Consider the following 19,153-nt stretch of genomic DNA (forward strand, 5'->3'; position numbering starts at 1 on the left):
GGAAATTGCCTTGGCCGGTGGCGCCACCCCCAACCGCCCCTTTAACCTCCCCATAACCCAGAAATAGCCTTAACCAGATGAAGATCAACATGATCTTCATCTTCCCCACACCCAAACTTCAAAAAAAACCTAGAAATATGACCAAGACATGAACCCTAACCCTCAATTTTATGAACCCTGACCCTAATATACTCAAATCGGCCCCAAAAATTCACATACGGCCATGATTCAAGACATAAACATGCAAGCTAAGTGGATCTACTGTTTACCTTTTGTCTTGATTTCAGGTACGTGTAAGCTCCTTTTCGTTAATCCTCTTCTACTTCTTGTTTTCTCGCAGGTACAGGGATGAAGACGCCGGTTCAAGACACTTAGGGTTCGAGTTCTCTTGCAATCCTCAAGTCTCCAAAATCTCGTCCCCTTTTCTGTAGTTTTAGGCCTTAGATTTATAGTATTAGGGTTAGTGATTCAATTAGGGAATATTAGATTGTTAGGATTTGATTTGTTTTATTGATTCAATGTAAGATTCATTCTGATTGTAATGTTTGATTAATAAAAAATTTGATTTTTAATTAAGTTATGATTTGATTTAGTTTTCTGTTGATTGAAGATTTGATTGCGTTTCAGTTTTGATTCCAGACTTGATCCTTCGTTCATGGGCCTGGGTTTCATTTGGTTGAAGCTAGGGTTTTTGTTAGTTGCAGCGGCGCTGGAGATTGAGGTTGGGGGAGATGAACAGGACTCGGGTCGGTTTGACCCGGTCCATACCCTAAGCTACATGGCCCAAGACCCACTATCCAGTACCTGGCCCAATACGCCACCACTGCCCCGAGTCCAATAATCCCATTATTTGATTAACTAAAAGTAATACTAATCAAAATAAATATAATTAAAAACAATATATAAATCCTAGTAAAATGATTAATTTTAATAATGATATTAATATATAATTTAACCCCCTCTTAATTTACAAATGGAAAAAGATAATAACAAACCTTCTTAATAATTTAACCCCCATTGCTTTTGTATTGAAAGTTTGTAAGTTTCTCATATTAAATCCAAGTTAAAGTTTTATGAAAATAATTTATCCTTTGCAAATGGTATTGAAATGACGAGAAAGCGTAGTATGAAAGAAAAGAAAACTTTTATTGATATTGCCTTGAATTGGCGAATGTACAAAAATGCGAGAAAAGAAAATGACAAATAGAAATGATATTAATACTGTCGTCGCTCCTTTGTTATCGAGGGTCCCAGAAATCCGTTGACCGTAGAAGTGGACGATTGTATGAATCCTTATCCTTTGTAGCTTGCCTTCGGTTCATAGCCCATGATCCTGCCTTTGCTAGGCGTAATACTTCTTGACCGCATCAGAATTGATTGGGTGCGGTAGCTCATCCTCATCCATTGTACTGAGAACCAGTGCTCCTCCTGAGAATACCGTTTTTACGACATATGGACCTTCGTAGTTATGTGTCCACTTTCCACGGGCGTCAAGTCGAGGTAGTAGAATTTTCTTGAGGACGGCATCACCTTATTTGTAAGTTCGAGGACGGACCTTTATATCGAACGCATTTTTTATCCTTTTATGATAGAGTTGCCCGTGACACAAAGCTGTCAGTCGCTTTTCTTCAACGAGAAAAAGAAATCCTTAGAATGAGATATTTGGGCCATCAGTTTGGGCCCTAATATCTGCTAATTGCACACCTCTGTTTAATTAAAAAGAGTTTCATAGGAGATCAGGTTTAACAATAGATATATTAAACCCCACAGCCCTTAATTTTAACACCCTTAATAAATTAAAAGATGCGAATTGTATCGGGTAAATTTTGGGGTATGATAGCCGGGCACATTTTCGGGCAGTCTGCTCGTTGTTTCTAAATTTGAATTTCCGTTACTTTATTTTCAACGCTTCTGTTTGCCTCATTTTTTGGGTTTTATGCGCATGCGTTCTGACTCCTTGGGTTGCGTGCGCGCTGCTTTCTAAGGGTCTTGTAGTTATTTAATGCTTTTGTTAGTTCCCATGTGCCTTTTATTCCTTTTCCTTTTCTATAAAAGTAGGTCCTTTAGGCCTCTTCTTCTTCAACTTTCTGCAGAAATGGGAGGCGCTAAAGGGAAGAAAGTTTCCAAGGTTTCTTGCTCTTGTGGAGTCAAGGGAGCGAAGACGAAGAAAGTTTCCGTCGGGTCCATTTCGCATTCTTATATGGCTCGTGGTTCGAACGCGCAGGCTCAGTCCTCAGGTGTGACGGTTGTGACCAACGATGACGGCTCTGAGACGGAGTGGGACGAAGACTGGTTTCAGTATCTTCACTCTGAGGAGTTTGAGCGTCGGGCAAAATGATGTGTTTTCTTTTTTGTCTTTGCTTTCGCTTGTGTTTTATAACTTGTTTGATTATTGAATAAAATATCATTGTCGTAGTTTTACTGATGCATTCGTTAGTTAGGAGGTTTGCTCGATTATCGTGTGTTGGTCGCCAAGTGTGTGGAACTATGGTCAACAGTTGGGGGCATGTGCCTGGCGGGGGTGAGTCTCAGGCATCGTTGTGTTGGGGTCCGAGTCTCATGGCGTGAACGATCCCTTCGCGAGCAGGGTGTTATGCCTTCGTGGTACTTGCTTACGACGGGGTGCTCGGTATCCGTGCTCCCCGAAGGACAAGGAGTCCGCTCGAGTACGGGAGCGGGCTGTTGTCGTTCTGTGTCATTATGAGGTGTTAGTCGTGTACCCGGGCCGCACCTATGTTCCGAGCGTTTTTGCTCTTAGCTGTAATATTGCTTGAGTTTTTCAGCGTTCCAAGGTCGAGCGAGTTCTTCTCCTTGTAGATTTTCTAAGTAGTATGCCCCGTTTTCGGTCTTCGCTCGAACGCGATAGGGGCCTTCCCAGTTTGCAGCTAGCTTTCCTTCACGAGAATCTTTGTGGTTTTTCTTGAGAACTAGACTATCCACTTCAAATTCTCGTTTGATGACCTTTGTGTCATGTCTCAGAGAAATTTTTTGTTTGAGCGAAGCTTCGCGCAGAGCGGCACCCGTTCGGATTTCTTCGACCAGACCGAGCTCCTCTCGGATGGCTTCTTTGTCGGTCTCCTCCTCGAGGGGTTCTTTGGTACGTCTGGTGGGCACGTGTACTTCGACGAGGATTACAGCTTCTGTCTCGTAAGTAAGTCGAAAAGGAGTCTCCCTGGTAGTGGAATGAGGGGTGGTTCGGTAGGCCCAGAGGACGCTATGTAGTTCCTCGACCCATCCTTTTTTTAATTTCATCCAACCTCCTTTTGAGACCTCTCAGGATCACTCTGTTAGCGGCTTCGGCTTGCCCGTTTGTCTAGGGATGCTCGACTGACGCAAAGTGCTGTTTTGTCCCTAGTTTTCCGACGAATTCTTGGAAATGTTTGTCGGTGAACTGGGTACCGTTGTCGGTGATAATGGCCAAGGGCATTCCGAACCGAGCGAGGATGTTTCTTTTATAGAAACGTATTTCAGGGATGTGATTTTAGCCAATGGTTCGGCCTCGATCAATTTAGTGCAGTAGTCGACGGCGACTATGAGGTACTTGTTTTTGTTGGTTCCGGTCACAAATGGTCCGAGGAGATCCATGCCTCACCATGCAAACGGCCAGGGGGTGATAGGGACTTAAGCTCATTGGGGGTGCGATGTGCAAGTCCTCGAAACGCTGGCATTTGTCACATCTTTTCACGCATTCCTTGGCGTCGTGTTACATGGTGGGCCGGTAGTATCCTGCCCGCAGTGCTTTCCTGGCGAGGGATCTCCCTCCTAAGTGCTGGGAGTTGATCCCTTCGTGAATTTCCCGAAGTACATGAGGGGTCGTACCCTCGTCAATGAATTTGAGGAGGGGGATGGAGAATCCTCGTCGATATAATCGATTTTCGACCAAGACATACGAGCAAGCCCTTCTTCTGATAACAGCGGCTTCCTTAGGATCATCTGGCAGGAGTTCGCTCGTCAGAGAGTTGTATACCGGAGTCATCCAGTAGGACGCATCTCCGGTCGAGTTTACGTGCTTTAATCCAGGTGGTGATTCGGTGCTGGGTCTGGGTAATATTTCTTGGATCACGGACCTGTTACCTCCCTTTTTCCTCGTGCTGGCTAGTTTTGATATAACATCTTCCCGAGTGTTATGCTCCCTTGGAATATGCTTTACTTTGGCGCTCTTGAATTGGGTCATTCTTTTGCGCACGAGGCTTAGGTATACAACAAGGTGGTCGCTCTTGACTTGATATTCGCCCGAGATGTGGGATGCTACTAGCTGGGAATCAGTGAATATTTCGATCTCCTGGGCTTCTAGGTCGTTAGCAAGGCGTAATCCTGCAAGCAGTGCCTCGTATTCCGCTTTGTTGTTGGAGGTGGGAAAAGATAGGGAGAGCGATACTTCTATCAGGGTCCCTTCTCCATTTTGTAAGATAATACCTGCCCCGCTTCCAGACGGGCTCGAAGCTCCGTCTACATACAAGGTCCACTTCCTGGCGTTCTAGGTCGATGTCTCGGGGAAATCCATCTCGGCCACGAAGTCCGCCAGGACTTGTGCTTTAAGAGCTTTCCTCCCTTCGTACCTTATGTCAAATTCTGAAAGCCCTAGCAACCAGCGGAGCATCCTTCCAACCATATCGGGGCGTCCGAGCAATTGCTTTATAGGTTGTTCGGTGCGCACGACTACGGTGTGCGCCAGGAAGTATTGCCTTAGTCTCCTGACCGCATTTATTAGTGCGAGTGCAACTTTCTCAATCTACTGGTACCTAACCTCGGGGCCTTGGAGTGCTTTGCTCGTAAAATAGATGGGTCTCTGTCCTTCTGGGATTTCTCGAATGAGAGCGGCGTTGACCGCTTCGGTGGCGACGACTAGGTATAAGTAAAGGGTTTCCCCGATGTTGGGCCTCGAGAGGACAGGCGGGCATGAGAGAACCTTCTTGAGATGGGAGATGGCATGTTCGCATTCGTCTGTCCATTCGAACGTAGCTTCCTTTTGCAGAAGTTTGAAGAGGGGAAGAGCGTGTTGGGCGGACTTGGCCACGAATCTGGACAGTGATGTAAGCATTCCGTTCAAGGATTGGATAGATTTTTTTGAGTTCAGCATGGGGAAGTCCGAGAAGGCCCAACACTTGTCCGGGTTCGCTTCAATCCCTCTTTCTGTTAAGTAGAACCCGAGGAATTTACCAGCTCGAACTCCAAAAGTACATTTTTTGGGGTTATATCTCATTTTGCATTTTCGGGCCTGTTCGAAGACTTTTCTGAGATGGATGGCGTGATCGGTCTCCTCTTGGGATTTGACGATCATGTCATCCATATACACTTCGAGCATATCGCCGATCTCCGTTTGGAATACTTTGTTCATCATCCGCTGGTATGTTGCTCCATCAGTTTTTAGGCCAAAGGGCATTACATTGTAGTAGTAGTTGGAGAGCCAAGTAGTATACTTGGCGTCCGATATGAATTTAGCCTCTAAGAGGTCCCTAATAGCTAATTCGGCAGCAGCCGTTTTTTCCGGGGATTGCTTCCTTCTCCTCTGAGCAACGGCTTTACAGGTCGGATTGATTGTCAGGTGATGGCATGCTACTTCTGGGTCGAGGCCAGGCATTTCGGCTGCACTCCAGGCAAATAAATCAGAATTATCCCGGAGGCAGGCCTTGAGTTGTTTTCTGGCCAGCTCGGGTAGATCTGTTCCGATCTTGACTCCCCTGGTAGGATCTTCCCCAAGGGCTATCAGCTCAAAATCTCCGTCTGGGATTGGTCGTAGACCTTCCTCTGACTTCTTCGTATCTGCTTTCCTCTCGGATTCCTTGCGGAAGCGACTATCTAGGTCGATGATGTCGATGCGTGGCATTGACTTGTTGGACTCGGAGCCTGTGCTAGTTATTGCTTTGTCTTGAGAGGCAGTTTTTATCGAGTTAAGGCCTTTGACGGATGCTTCAAAACATCTCCTGGCTGCTTCGATGTCTCCGTGGAGCGTGGCAACTTGCCCCTTAATTGTGTAATACTTGAGTTTGAGGTGCACGGTCGAGGGGACGGCAATTAGTTCAGCCAGCGTGGGTCGTCCCAAGATGCATTGGTAGATCGAGGGGCATTCGATGACCACGAACTGGACTTTGACGGCCCTCGCGCTTTCTGCCGACCCAACCGAGACAATAAGTTCGATGAATCCCCATGGTCTCTTCACGGTGCCATTGAAGCCTTGTAGCTCAGAACCTACGTAGGGGGTGAGATGGAGGTCGTCTAGTTGTAATATTTTGAATAGCTGGGTGTACATAATGTCTACTGAACTCCCTTGGTCGACCAAAATGCGGCGCACATCAAAGTTGGCCATTCGAGCTCGGATGAGGAGAGGGATGGTGGCGTTAGGAGCACCACCCGGTAGTTCCTCTCGATAGAACTCAATGGGGGAGGAGACGCCCTTGGCGAGGTCGAGAGTAGCGGCTTTGCTCGAATTTGCTAAAATTAGCTCGTCGAACTTCCGTTTCACAGATTCGACGGTTAGTTTGCTGAATCCTCCTCAGGAGATAACCATGGCGGAGGGGGGGAGTTTCCATGGGCTGTGAGAAGAGATGGGGGAGGACATTCTAGCTCAGTCGATGAGGTAAAAGTCCTCTGGTCTGGTGATACTCATGGCCACTTGCATTTCGGGCGTATCCTCTGCTGACTTTTCCTTGACGACTAGTTTGGCTTCCTTGGCCGCCTCTTGTTTCTTGGCATATTGTTTTAGGTGTCCCTCTCTGATCAATATTTCTATCGCGTCTTTCAGGTGGATGCAGTCTTCGGTGTGTGCCCGTGGCCTTTGTGGAAACGGCATAACTTTTATTTGTCCGCATTTGGCCGTGCAGGCATGGATTTCGGGAAGCGGACCTTGCCCGTTTAGAATTCGGCGTTCGCGCATTCGTTTAGGATGCGCTCCCCGGATGTGTTCAATTGGGTGTATTCCCGAAACTTTCCTGCTGGGCCTTTGTAGTCCTTAGGGTCTCGACCTTTGTCTTCTTTCTTCTTAACGGATCCCCGGCGGGAATCATCTTAACGGGCGTCTTTGGTGTTTTCTTCCTGTCTGGAGTTGCGGACTGTGTGAGCGGCTTCTTTTTCCTCGTACTGTATATACGCCTGGGCCTTGAGGAAATATTCGTCAAAAGTGGCCGGCGTCTCAATCCCGACGGCTTTGACAAAATCTGAGCGTGGCCGGAGGTCTCGTTCGAGTAAGAACTTTTTCATGTAGGCTGTAGTGGACACCTGCACGGCCTCTTTGTTGAACCTCTCTATGCAGGCTCAGAGTGATTCGTCTTTCCCCTGGATGATGGCTTCTATGGAAGCTTCCGATTTTGGATGCCTGCGGGAGGCTGTGAAGTGCCTGGAGAAAAGCTTTCCGAGCCCTTTCCACGCCGTGATGGATTCGTTGGGAAGACTCTTGTACCAGGTCATAGCTCCTTTGTGTAACGTGGTCGGGAATAATCGGCATTTGATTGCGCCCGGTACTCCTCTGTAATCTAGGAGGGCGTCGATGTTCTCGATATGCTCGTCTGGGTCGGTTGTCCCGTCGTACGTGCCCAGTGGTGGGGGCTTTTCGAGACCGATCGGCAGGGGTGCTTCCAAGATTGCGTGGGATAGAGGGTCCCGGCACTCCTCTTCCTCGTCGTTGGGGATGGGCGTGATGGACCGGCTGCGGCTTCGCCTGTGTCGCCTACGGTCGTCGTCGTGCCGTGTGGGAGGCGACTCAGGCCTTCTCTTTGGTCGGGGATACTGCAAACGGCGTCGTGAACGATGGTCGTCGTGTCCTTTCTTAGAGGTGGGACCCGTATGCTCCCTCGGAGAGGGGGAACGAGGGCGTTTCTTGGCGACAGTCTCGCGCTGGGAGCGAGGTTTGTGGTCGGGGGGAGTCTTAGAGCGACGTTTCTGTTCAAGTTCTTCGATCCTATCGTTCTTTTGTTGGATATGGGCTTTTGTCTGCGCAAGGGCGGCCAAGACGGCAGCCATCGTTTGGTCCTGGGGACTTGGACCCTTGGCAGAGAAAGGGTTCTCAAGAACTGCCTCGTGGTTGTCTTTACCGCCGGTATCGAGGTGATGGACGGTGTTGTCACGGAAATCTTCCGGGGAGGGAGACGCCGTGAGACCGTCGCGAGGATGTGGAGCGGTGTTTCTTGGTGGAGGAACGACGAGAGAGATGTCGTTCTTGTTGATCACAGTTGCGTCCAGAGAAGAGAAGTCTTCGTTATTGCCAGCCATGGATGATGGTTGAATAAGAGCTTTGCTTTCTAGATTCTTGCAAGTGCAAGAAAGGATCAAGAAATGCAAGAAAAGAAACGGGGGAGCTGATGTTTCCCGACAGTCGGCGCCACTGATCTTTCCGAGCAGAACAGGTGGCCAACAACGGTGAAGCTTGGATTCCGGGACGGTTGAGAGAAAAGAGGTGGTTGTACCTGCAAGGCACTCCGATGCCAAAGTAAGTGTTTGGACAATCAAGGTACAACAGAAAACTGAGAGATTTTGGGTAAGAAAATGAATACCTTGCCCCCTAGAACTAGAGGGCTATTTATAGGGCAGTTCTGCGAGGAGGACTCCATCTTTTGAGGGCTCATGCGAGGCGTTAGACCAGAAAACGCAGATACTTAGCCGTGGCCGAGCACGAGCCTTCAGCTTGCTCGGTTGTGTCTTGTGTTTGCCCGGAGCGGGCCAGGGAAGGCCACCGCGTGTATGGACCAGAGTGCCTTAGGCTAAAGAGTGGATTGAGCCAATTGAAATAACTGGGCCGGTCCAGAACAAAAATATTAAAGCATTTTAAGTGATTAACTATATTTTTATTTGTTTTATTTTTTACTTTTGAAAGTTTTACTAAATTGATCATTTTAAATAAAATTACATTATTGATTTATTGCTTTTTTGCAAGTTTGGATATTATTTAATTTTATAAATTCTATAACTATGACCATTTTAAATAAATTATACTATTTTAACAATATTTTAATAATTGTGACGTTTATTGGATGTTAGAAAATTAAAAATTTAAAGCCTATTATTTATTCAATTTTGTCAAATAAAAAAATAGATAATGTTAGTCTTCAATTTATATTAAATAATAGAATAATAAATAGAAAATTATTTATGGTAAGATTCTATTATTATATAATTTATAAATCTTAAGCATCAGTAGAAAAGTAATTCAATAAGGTGATCTCTATATGGAATAAATAAATCATAATCGTCAATTAATCTGATGGTTCTGATTGTTAGTTCTCGTTTCTCACAATTGTTGATATCAGTTCTCACCGGATACGCTCTCTCTCTCTCTCTCTCTCTCTCTCTCTCTCTCTCTCTCTCTCTCTCTCTCTCTCTCTCTCTCTCTCTCTCTCTCTCTCTCTCTCTCTCTCTCTCTCTCTCTCTCTCTCTCTCTCTCTCTCTCCTCTCTCTCTCTCTCTCTCTCTCTCTATATATATATATATATATATATATATATATATATATATATATATATATATATATATATATATATATATATATATATATATGATAATGTCTTCTTTATATAAGAATGATGAGAATAAAAACTAACCATTGAATTTATATTTAATGGTTGAGATTAAAAGATATTTTTAAAATTTGATTAATTATTTGTCTTTTCTCTTAATGACACATCATTTAGTGAAAACAACAATTTAATTTCAACATTTCCTTTTTAAAACTGATGGTTCTTATTCATTATCACATTCTCATATAACTTACTCATTTTTACTTGATATGCCATATATATATATATATATATATATATATATATATATATATATATATATATATATATATATATATATATAGGGACGACTCAAGTGAGAACACTTGGTTATTATGAGAAATGAGAACAATGAATCACGACCATTAAATTTTGATTTTGTTGATTTTAGTGGACTGGATTGATTTCTCTTTCTATGATCCTTAATATTTATTTTAAATCAACATAGAAAGAGAAACCAATCCAATCCATTAAAATCAACAAAATCAAAATTTAATGGTCGTGATTCATTGTTCTCATTTCTCATAATAACCAAGTGTTCTCACTTGAGTCGTCCACTATATATATATATATATATATATATATATATATATATATATATATATATATATATATATATATATATATATATATATATATATATATATATATATATATATATATATATATATATATATATGGCATATAAATCTTAATTACATTTAATTAGAACTATAAATCTTAACCACTATTTAATTAGTTTTTGAATAAACAAATATATTTACATGACTATTTTATATTTTCATATCAAAATTTACCTAATCTTTATTAGATAAAAAGGAACAAAGTATGCAATAACCCTAATCCCGCCCATTATCTTGACCAATATTTAAAAATATTAATATAATTTATGTAATTATAATATCTTAAAATTAATATAATTAATGAGTTATGATATATAATAATGATGATAATATCTATTCAAATTTTAATTATAAATTTAAAAGATAAAACTCATAAAATTATTTATTATTTTATTTTAATTCAAAAATAAAAAATGTTTAATTAATTTCATTTTAGTAATTATTTAAATTTTTATATTTATATAAAATCTTTAAACTTAAATTTCATGTTAAATCTTATTTAAATGTTTAATAAAATGTAGTATTTTTATATTTATAAAATCTTTAATGCATAATGATACTCAATAAAAAATTTTAAATACTAATGTGTAATAACGATTAATTAATAAACGTATTACCATAGTTATAATTTTCTTTTGAAATAAATAGAATTTAATAGGGTTGAGTATATCAATTTCATATTTTAAATCTTAAATGAAACAATGATAGACAACCATTAATAAATTTTTGAAAAATAATAGACAATCATTAATAATAATGATAATCACCTATTCCAATAACAATTATAAACTTAAAAAATAAAACTCATAAAATTCTTTATTATTTTATTTTAATTCAAAAAAGTTTTTAAGAAATTTTATTTTGATAATTATTTAAATTTTATATTTATATAAATCTTTATATTGAAATTTCATTTTAAATCATATTTAAATATTTAATAAAATGTTGTATTTTTATATTTATAAAATCTTGAATGCATAATGATACTTAATAAAATTTTTTAAATACTAATGTGTAATAACGATTAATTAATAAACGTATTACCATAGTTATAGATTTTTTTTGAAATCGATAGAATTTAATAGGGTTAAATATATCGGTTTCATATTTTAAATTTTAAATGCAATAATGATACACAATCATTAATAAATTTTTGAATGTATGCTTTCACACAATTTTTCCTATGAAAGCATCAAAGTATTATTCACAAATTGTGATTCAAAAGCATCATTCACATTAGTGCAATCTGTTATGGCTCCCATTTACATAGAAGTGGCTGGAATTATTGCTGGAAAGATTGAGTTTCAATTGAGGGTTCATGTGATTTATTTTTGGACACTCCCAAATCGTAATAATTCTACAGAAGAAGGAAGTCTTCATATGCTTTTGCTAGACGAAAAGGTAGTGAGACTACATTTTTGGACAATACCATGTCTTAAATAATCATTTTTTAATTGCTTTATATTTATTTCCAACTAATCATCTATTAAATATTTGTTTGTTAAGCTTAGAAAAGTTCATGCTACTATTAGAAAGAATTTGATTCATGCTTTTAAGAATCAAATAGAAGAGGGATCTTGTTATGTGCTCGAAAATTTTATGGTGGGTAGCAATGATCCTTCATATAAGGCTACTCAACATAAGTACAAGCTTAATTTTATGCCAAAAACCAAAGTTTTCAAAGTAGCTGCTCTTGAAATACCATGATATCGTTTTGATTTCATGCCTTTCTTTGATATTTTGGCTACTTCTAAAGAAAGGCTACTTGGTAAGTTTATTTGTTTAGTTAGTTTGTTGTTTAATTTTCTATGTATGTAATATTAATTAGGGCAAATTCCTTATCACAAATATAATTTTGTTTAAATTAGATATTATTGGTCACGTGGTTGAAAAAGATGTTGTGAAAGAGAATGATATAAATGGCAAAAAAAAAATTAAAGTTATGGATCTCACAATTGAAGATTTAAAGTAAGTTCTACCATTCTTTGTGAATTTTTAATTATGATACACAATATTTAAGTTGGCATATAATTTTATCGATTTTGATATTTTAGGAGCACTAAAATCCATTGCACTTTGTGGAATGAATTTGCTGAAAGAGTGCATTAATATATGAACATTCATAACTCATCAAATCCCGTTGTTATTATACTTCAATTTTGTAAGCTGAAAAAAATATTTTGGTAAGTAAAAATTAGTCATCTTAATGTAAGGTGTCCTCTATTGTTTTTAACAGCATCATGTTCCATATGTTCCATATATTAATTTCTATTTTTTGTTGTTGACTAATAAAACGTGTAATTACTTAGGGGTTATGGGAGTATCTAATATCTTTTATGGAACTAAAATGATGTTGAATGATGATTTGCCAAACATTAATAAGTACAAAATGAAGTAAGTTATTATCTAATTCACCATTTTAAAATTGTTTTTATCAAATTTAATCTTATTCAAAGTTATACTAATAATAATATTTGTAGGATGAATGGTACTGATGTTGAACTGACTCGAGTGGTTAGCAATATGACTGGTCCAACAATACTATCTCTGTCAGATGATCTTTTGTAAACACAGAGGATGACTATAAATGATGTAGCTACACTTTTGTGGACAAAAGGATGTTATTTAAAATTGAAGTTAGTGATGCGAATTTATTTCGCAATTGGCGCAGTTACACGGTTAAAAAGCTAACTGATGATGGAGATACTATCAACAATTTCAAAAGCAATGACAATATATGAGTAATAACACGGTTTTATAGTCTCCTTTTTGCAAATAAGCCCAAGCCAAGTTCCCTAGTATCCTCGATATCTCTTGTTCACGCGATTTTTGAATTTTCTTTCCTTGAGATTTGGCTTATTTTGTCGACCTTCCCACAAACCTGGTGAGATCCAAACATCCAGAAAAACCAAAACTTTAAGATGGATATGTCGTCTCAGTGGTCGTACAACAAAAATCACAACAACATAGAAAACCCTACAAAAACACAACATTGAATATGTCAAATGAAACAAATAAACCTCAAAGTTCTCGCCATGTTGATACGGTGGAAAACGGAAGCTGAAGTAGAAATCAACAAAGAAAGGACTACATATCCTTCAAATATTAATGAAACATTTCAAAGTCGCTATGAAAATATTGATTATTCTTTTCTAACTAAAATCGGTTACCTTTGTTGCAGAAAGATAAAGAGAAGGAAGAAATAATCTCCTTTTCTGCGCAACAGCTCGATCAGGCGCAAGTTCATCATCTGAGAAACAAACCTGAAACAACAAACACTAAATCAGAAGAAATCAGAAAAAATAGATGAAAATCCTAAAATCACAATCCAACTAATTCGCACACCGTAAACCGATTCGCACATCATTCTTATTTCGGTGTGATACGAATATACCAAAAGAGGGAGAAGAAGATGGTGATGAGGTTGTTACAGAATGAAGGAGAGGAAGAAGAAGAAGAAGAAGAAGAAGAAGAAGAAGAAGAAGAAGAGGGAGAAGGTTGACGAAGATGAAAGAGACACGGTCGACAAAGAGAGAAAAAAGAGACCAAAAGGGAAAGGGAAAAAGAAAAAGGACGTTGATAGAAGAGATAATAGGAAAATATAATTTAAATTGGACCAAGTGACATCATCAACTCATTCCAACCTAATGTTTAAAAGCAAAAAAACAACAACTTTGTAATTGAAATGGAACTAAATGACATCATTAGTTGGAAAAAGTTTTTTTAGACACAAAATACCCTCATTTTGGTGAAGTGGCAGATTAGGAGAGAAGCGTAGAAAGATAAAATCCAGAACCATTGATGTTCTTATATGGTAGATTTGCACCGATCAAACTATCTTGGCATATATCTAAGGGTAATTTTTTTTTCAAATCTCATTTAAAAAAAAATACATTTTTCTAATACTTCAAAATTTTTTATGGAAACTATTAATTTTATTTCAGCTCTCATTGCAAAGTCCTATGATACATTGTACCACACCATGTATAAAATGTTTAATATAAAAAATAATAGGTAAATACCTTTCATTACAACAAAATTATTTTAAACACAAACACGTTATTTTTAATTCATTTTATTCATATAGGTTCATTTTATCAGGGTTTGTTTGGTTCAAATGAGAGGGAGGGGAAGTGAGAGATTTTAATGTAGGGAAGTGAAAGGCATGGGAGAGGAGGATTTTTTTTAATTATATATACTAGATTGTTGGCCCGTGCGATGCACGGGTATTTTAGGATATATACTAGATTTGTTGATAGAATATATTTGAGAGTTACAAAATATTAAATAATAAAATATTATTAAAAAATATAAACATAAAAATACATACATATAAAAGTTTTTTATCTAATATTTTTATACTTTATAATTGGAATATATTTGAGAGTTACAAAATATTAAATAAGAAAATATTATTATTATCATTAGATGAGTAATTTGGAAGAATTTGAGTTAGTGTAAAAATTAATTTGTTGTCCATTAAAAATTAAATATAATTCTTATTATTAATATATTTAATTGGTAGAATTTAAAAAATAAAATATTATTAAAAATATAAATATAAAAATACATACATATAAAAGTTAAAAATATATACATATAAAAGTTTTTTTATCTAATATTTGTATACTTTATAATTAGAATATATTTGAGAGTTATAAAATATTAAATAATAAAATATTATTAAAAATATAAACATTAAAATACATACATATAAAAAAAAAATTATCTAATATTTTTATACTTTATAATTGGAATATATTGAGAGTTACAAAATATTAAATAATAAAGTATTGTTTTTTTTTTGAATCAAAGGATATATTATTAATTCAAAAAACTGTCTAATTACAAAGGTGATCAAAGATCCAACCTTCCAAAAAAACCAACAAGACCAACTAACACATTAAGGTAGCTATGTGCTTCCTTAATTTGGGTGAATTCCACCCTCTATATATCACTTTCTCTATGATTCTATCTCCAATATCTATACTTGTACTTCTATAAGTATTTCCCCTAAAAATGATATCATTCCTATATTGCCAAACACCATAAATGGTTTCGGACAGAGCAATCTTAAGGACCCTAAAACGCTAGCCTTTCTTTCAAATCTTATGGATAAGCCAAACAATCTCAGTGGACCAAGGTTGAGGATCATGCAGAATTCCTAACCATTGAAGGACATACTTCCAGATTTCCTTTGCAATTCTACAGTCAAACATAAGGTGATCAAGTGTCTCATCACAAGCATTGCACAGGCTACATACACGATCAGTTATCAAACCAATCTTTCTCAGCCTATCTTTAGTGCCCAATCTACCATGGCATGCCATCCAAGTGAGGGTAGTGGCTCTAGGTCTCGCATTGTTATCTTGTATTAAGTACCTCCAAGGCACCCTGTCAGAGCCCATCATCTTTACATACAATTTATGCATACATAATTTCCTCTTCTGAATCATGTGGTCCCATATAGGTTGCAGATTAGGGAGTTGCTCTCTCAATCTCAGAATTTTCTTAATCACCCATGAGCAACTGTTTCTAATATCTACCTCCATTAAATTCTTCTTCTTAAGGTAATGAGCATGCACCCATTTGACCCAAAGGTTATCAGCCTTTAAACTCAGATTCCACAAGCACTTTAACAGAGCTATATCATTCCAAATGTAGAGATTGAAAATGTTCATACCTCCCATATTCTTTGGCTTGCATACAGACTCCCAAGCAATGGGACTTTTCTTGCTGACAATAGCTTTCCCTGTCCAAACAAAACTTCTACAAATACATAATAAAGTATTGTTATTATCATTACATGAGTAATTTGGAAGAATTTGAGTTAATGTAAAAATTAAGTTGTTGTTTTGGAAGGTAGAATTTTTTTAGGATGACACATAAGCATGAGGTTATATGAAGATGACACATAAGCAAATGCTATGTGAAGATGACACATAAGCCAATGTTAGGGTTTTTGTCTAGGGTTGTCATCATGACAACCTTACATTTATATTAAGTAGATGTTTGGTACAAACGAGGGGAGGGAAAAAGAGAGGGATTTTGGTTAAAAACTAGTAAGAGACCCGTGCTCCTGCATGGGTAATTTAATTATGATATTGTGTAAATAATTAAAAAATATGTAGTAATTTAGAGTCTTCAAATAATAATCATGAAATAAAAAATAACAAAATATTTCTTAATGTGATAAGACATGAATGAGTCTTAATGTCATAACACTTAGATAGTATCAAATACAAAGGTAAAATTTGAAATGATTTACTTTTTTTAAATTGAACAATAATCAAACACAAAAAAAGAAAAAAAAATATAATTGTGAGATAGAGAAAAAATTAATATTTCAAAATAAAGATTTTGTCTCTTAAATTAAAATAATGATTGATTAAATTAAAATAAATATTGTCTTGTTAGTGATCCGTAAGATAAATACATTTTTAATTAACCCATGAGACGGAAAAAGAATAAAAAAATGTAACGTTTAAAAAAATAAATAAAATATATATTCAGTTGATAACCCATAAAATGTAGCCTAATAACATGTAAATTTATTTAATATTGTATAAAATATATTTAGAAACATATAAATGTAAATTTAAAATGAATGATTTAATTATAAATAAATAATAATCATAAAAATTCAACTATATTAAATAACCATATAAAAAATGATCAACAATTCAATTTGATAATATATAAATAAATGAATCAATAAACAGAATGTTATGATATTAGCAATTTTATCATTAAAAAAATATATCTATCATATTCAAATATCAAAATTGTGATATAAAAATTCAACTATATTCAAATAAATAATAATCATAAAAATTCAACTATATTAAATAACGATATAAAAAGTGATGCACAATTCAATTTGATAATATATAAATAAATGAATCAATAAAAAGAATGTTATGATATTAGCAATTTTATCATTAAAAAAAGATATCTATCATATTCAAATATCAAAATTGTGATATCCTGCAATACTACTTACTCTTTTATAAATCAACAGACCAACCACAAGTTAGATTGATAATCATTAGGCACACTTTGAATTTTGAATGGTTATCACACACACACCCACACGCGCGCGCACGCACACACATAGGGATTTGCTAACATAGACCGACTTGTTTTTACTAAGGTCTATTTTAGCAAACATTAACTACAAAATAGTTAAATGCACCTTAAGGTGCATGTTGCTAAAACACACCTTCATAAAAATAAGTGGGTGTATTTTAGCAAGTTTTAACTAAAAAATAGTTAAATACACCATAAGGTGTATGTTGCTATAATAGACCTTCATAAAATCTAGTGGGTCTATGTTAGCAAACCCCCTATATATATATATATATATATATATATATATATATATATATATATATATATATATATATATATATATATATATATATATATATATATATATATATATATATATATATATATATATATATATATATATATATGGGGTTTGCTAACATAGACCCACTAGAAAGCTTCTTTCTACAAAACTTCTTGTTGAGAAAAAAAAGATGCTACTTATCATGCAGATGGCATTATAGAGAAATGCAAAATGCAACATCCATATGCAATATGTAGTTCATGAGGCAACAAAATACAATGTGGTTGATATAATACAAAAAAAAAAATATACGGGCGGGAAACGACCGTGATGCTTTTTTTCCTCTTCTAGTGTTGCTTTTGTGGAGGCTTGATGATCATTCTAATCGCAGCATAAAAAACTTCATTCACATTCTGCAATTGTATTATTAATAAAACATCAATTACTTACGAAATAATGAAGATTGTTTATTTAACTAATCCAAGACAACAATAAATTGTGACACATCAAACATCATGTGGAAAAATGAACTAAAACAACATCAAATTGTATTGCTTGTGCATTTAGTGTCATGCAAGTGAGGGTGATTTTGAACTATTTCAAACATCATCAAAGTGTCAAGTTAAATCTTTAAAATAATTATGTCAAATTTTGTGATATTTGTAGTTAGAATCAAGGTAGTAGGATTTGGCTGTAAATTATAATCACTAAAAGGATGCAATGAACAGGAAGTTAAAACCAAAATATTAGCCCTATAAAATGTAATCCAAGAACAAACAAATATTATTACTAATTTCTTCAGCCTCTCCTCCATGATCTCTTTACTTTCCTTATCTTTCTTCCTCTGAATTTCACTTGATATTCTATCATTTTCAGCCTAATTCGTTCATAATAAAAAAATGAATTCAGACATCCTCTAAAAACATAAGGATGAAAAGTACTTTTGTACCTGATGAATGGTAAATCGAGACTCAAGAGAACCTTCTAGTTCAGAGTTCTTCTTTTTTAGCATTCAAGAACTGTTAAGGAACACCACAGACATTTTTCTGTTCAATGAGAAGAAGTGTCCAAAGCTCTTTCATGAACTTGCTAGTATTTTTTCCATGAATCCAGTAAGTTGTATTCGAACTTCATTCTCATTCACTTTCTGCATCATAACAAACTAAATGTCGCAAGAAGATAAAAATTCATAGCATTGCATTATCAAAATGTTCATGTAAATCAATGATATTTCATTTAAAAGATAACACAGTTACAAACAATTCATTGTTACTAAGTGTGATGTCGTTTTTTATCTCCCCGTTTCACTTGGGAGGACGGCACGCCGGACCCTTCACGCGAAATTTGGAAGGAGAAAGGCGCCTTTGTGGGATGAATTTTATTTCAGTTCTTCCTACGATAGCACATAAACTTTTTAATTATCCTACGAAGAGGAAGGGGAAAAAGATCTCAAATAAACCCTAAGAGTTTTCTAGATGTGGGGATTTCACCTAATTAGAAGTTCTGGAGTCCGGGAGGTCGGTTATACATAGGGAAGGTTTTAAGCACCCTACATATCCGTAGTACTCTACGGGAACCTTCTATATGTCTATGTGTTTGTGTTTGCTAATTGATTGGGCTCCTTTGTGTTAGGAGAGAGAATTGAATTGAAAGACAGATGAACTGACTGTTTTTGGTTTTTGATTAGCTCGC

The sequence above is a fragment of the Vicia villosa genome, linkage group LG3 (assembly GCF_029867415.1).
Source record: "Vicia villosa cultivar HV-30 ecotype Madison, WI linkage group LG3, Vvil1.0, whole genome shotgun sequence".
Classification (NCBI taxonomy): domain Eukaryota; kingdom Viridiplantae; phylum Streptophyta; class Magnoliopsida; order Fabales; family Fabaceae; genus Vicia; species Vicia villosa.